We start from the raw sequence: 4,042 nt of genomic DNA on the forward strand, positions 1-4,042 counted from the left end.
TAAACCAAAAATTAACTGATCAATCACTGCACACTTAATATTTACGAATTTCAGTTAAAAGCGTATTTTACTTAAACTTCCAATTTTATATCTGGATAACCTCTATTGATATTCCTGATTAGCCTATCTAAACTACCGAATTTCATTATAGTTATTTAAAATTACAGTATAGTATCAGAACTGGCCAACAGAATTTAATTTAAAACCAATTCCTACACTATTAACAATAGTTATTCACACATGTAATTTGTATGCTACTTAATTTGAACTTATCTGACCAATTTTGACTGCAGATTAAAAATGTAAATTACAACAAATTATTTGAAATCCATTAGTTTAAAACTTGATTATCTAAAATGTTAACAATAGTTATTCACACATAGAAACACAACCTTTTGATTTGTATGCTACTTAGGTTATTTGAGGTAATGCGACCAATAATCTCTATTAATGTACTATTACAATTTTAGCACTCACACAATAATTACACGATGTTTTATTTTTTATTTTCTTCTGTTTGCCTGTTGGCTGGCCTTTATAAACTTATAACGCGGCCACGTAGTACACTTTTTATAACTCCATTCTATTATATTTTAATGTTATTTCCCATATTTACTTTTGAAACATGAACCTTACAAAACAACACACACACATTGATAGCAGCACAAACTGTCGGGAAAACCTGGAATTAAAATAGAAAAAACATTTGAAACTGTGATCTTAGCGCATTCTTCCAAGATCAACACTTAATAATTTACTAAGAATTTCACTTAAAAGCTAAAACTTCCAATTTTATATCTGGATAATCTCTATCCTCCAAAGTGAGTACAGAATATATTGAAATAAGAAGTGTTGTTATTTTTATATGTTTATGCTTACTCTATGCTTTCAAGACTATAATTGATTAAACGTATGGCTGTGTTGTAATATTATGTTTACATAGAAACAATTGGTGAAAATTCTGCATTAGACTACTGATCAAGCACTTTATAATAACGTAATCTAAATGTAAACAAATGTTTCTGCCTCTTTGGTGAACTTCAGCTGAAAATATTCACAGCTGTTAAGTATCAGTTCACTTTGTATTACGTGTCGTAGCGCAGTCTGTCGGTTCCAATATAAAACACTCCAACATCAACAATTTATAATTAAAAATTTAATTAAATTTGACCGAATAAATAACGTATAACTATAATAACTATAATGAAATTCAGTAGTTTGGATAGGCTACTCAGAAATATCAATAATTCGATTGTGATGGTGGCTGCTTATTATACTTCAGCCTTTAAATAACTATAATCCAATTCGGATAGTAGTTTGGATAGGCTATTCAGAAATATCAATAATTCGATTGTGATGGAGGCCACTTATTATACTTCAGCCCTATCGGAAAACCATCTAATTTGTTTATGTACACTCCTGAAGGATTAACAAAAAATATTGTACATTCAATAGCATTACGATAAATTAAGTTGTAAATTTAAAAAATATACTTGTTATAAAATTAGTTATTTAAAATTACAGTATAATGTCGGAACTGGCCAACAGAATTTAATTTAAAACCAATCCCTACACTATTAACAATAAGTAGTTATTCACACATGTGATTTGTATGCTACTTAATTTGAACTTATGTGACCAATTCTGACTGCAGATTAGAAAATGTAAATTACAACAAATTAATTTAAATCCAATTAGTTTAAAACTTGATTATCTAAACTGTTAACAATATTCACACTTAGAAACACAACCTTTTGATTTGTATGCTACTTAGGTTATTTGAGGTATGCGACCAATATACTCACTTCAATAAATGTGCAAAATGAGTTTAATAACTTTAATAAATAACTATAGTTTTTTTATGCACTTTAAACATCTTCAATCTCTATTAATGTATTATAACAATTAGCACTCACACAATAATTACAGAATGTTATAAAACAACACACAAATTTGATAGCAGCACAAAATGTCGGGAAAACCTGGAATTAAAATAGAAAAACATTATGGCTGTGTTGTAATATTATAGTATTTACGTAGAACAATTGTTGAAACTTCATCTTTGCAATCTGCATTACACTACTTATCAAGCACTTTACAAATTTAAAATATGAACTTTCTAAATTATAATGTGAACAAATGTCTCTGCCTCTTTGATGAACTTCAGCTGAAAATATTCACAGCTGTTAAGTATCAGTTCACTTTGTATTACGTGTCGTTCGTGGCGCAGTCTGGCGGATCCAATATAAAACACTCCACCATCAACAACAATTTATTATTAAAAAACTAATTAAATAAACTATTAAAATTGGACCGAATTATGAATCTAAACCATTCTCGGATCCAACTGAAGACACACAAAAAGTTTCATTAAAAACGGTCCACCCGTTTAGGAGGAGTTCATTAACATACACACGCACACAAGAAATATAAAGATATTTATATTTATAAATATTAATGTATACATACATACACATACACACATTTATGTGTGTCTACCTATGATATACCAGTGTACCTATAATATAATAGTGACCCGTCAAAATGTCAAGGCAGCTAAGCTCTTAAGTGCTATTCTAAATATCCCCGTCTACTTTTTATTAAAAGCTTTCTTTCTACTTAATGTCTATCATGATTGATTAACTTCAAGTTGAAATTCTCGAATGATGAAATTAGTTGAGAAAGTATTATTATTAATTAAGTACCGTTTATGGACCAGAATGTTTTTAACTAGCGTTTGGCTAAATATTTTACCACAATAAAAAACTAAATAATAATTTATTCTTTAATTCCTATATTTCCCCCAGCATGAGTCACTTATAAATAGATATTTCAATATTTTGCAGTGTATTTGTTGCAGACGAAACATGAACCCTATTTTGTATAGCTGTTATATAGCATACTACCTGTAGTATAAACTTTTCACTAAATCTTTGTTTTGAGATGGTTTCTCTACAGGTGCCCAAGAACCAATTCTACAACAGGCTGAAAATTGAAATGTCCTATAAAGCTGTATCAACGTAATATTTAACGAATTAATTTTCTAAATGAATAACTAGTTTTGTTGTATTTTGGCGTGATTGCAAATTAGTTTGATATTCTTTGCTTTTATGTATTCCTGTCTCTCTGTCTTATATCTCCTCATGAAACGGCGTTTGAATCTTGAAACATTATAAAAAGTTTCCTCTTATTCCAAAGTTGTGCTCAAAACATCAATGAGTAGTCCGTCAGTATATATCCTGCTTTAAGTACCGAATAGAGGTTTTTACATCATATACCACGAGTAATATTCATAAGCAAAATGTTTAGATTTTATTAGTAAAGTGGTAAATAAAAATAAATATCTAAATATATAATTCATAATCATAAATATAAATTAAACGAAGCGAATTAGTTTTGCAGTTTCGAAGTGTATTTAAGAGAATACACTAAGTACATCATGATATGTACATTTATATTTACCTTATAACGTAGCAAAACCAACCACCTATGAGTAAACAAAGTTAAACACAAAAACTTGTTAGGAAACTTTTAGTCGCACTGCGAGAGAATCACCGCAGAAAGTTCCGTAGCAGCAATATTGTTAATCATCTTTTCAAGTGTGTGTAAATTTTAGAATAAACGTTAAAAATGATCAAAATATCAATTAAAAAACAGATGTTTGGTTTATTTTGCGGTGCTCACAACAAAATGTTTTATTTGTAAATAGTTATCTCCTCTTAATAATGGTAGATAAAAAAATACTCATCTGCAATAATTTTGGAGATGTTTACGTCAAACGTATACAACACATTATTTACATGATACTATATAATATTGTATAAGTAGATTAAATTAATACGAAATTTCAGTTGTATTTAAAAAAAATTAAGATTCACAGATATTACAAAAATGCAGATTTTGTATACCAGGCTTAGTTGAATGTTGTGTCCCTATGTCACTTTCGTCATAAAATAAGCAGAGTTACCCAGCTGGATTGACAGAGCATCGTGTTAAATTAAATGACTGTGATATTTGACAGCCCCCAAAAAGTTATTCACAT

Source organism: Homalodisca vitripennis, unplaced genomic scaffold (assembly GCF_021130785.1).
Source record: "Homalodisca vitripennis isolate AUS2020 unplaced genomic scaffold, UT_GWSS_2.1 ScUCBcl_2345;HRSCAF=7006, whole genome shotgun sequence".
In the NCBI taxonomy this organism is placed as follows: Eukaryota; Metazoa; Arthropoda; class Insecta; order Hemiptera; family Cicadellidae; genus Homalodisca; species Homalodisca vitripennis.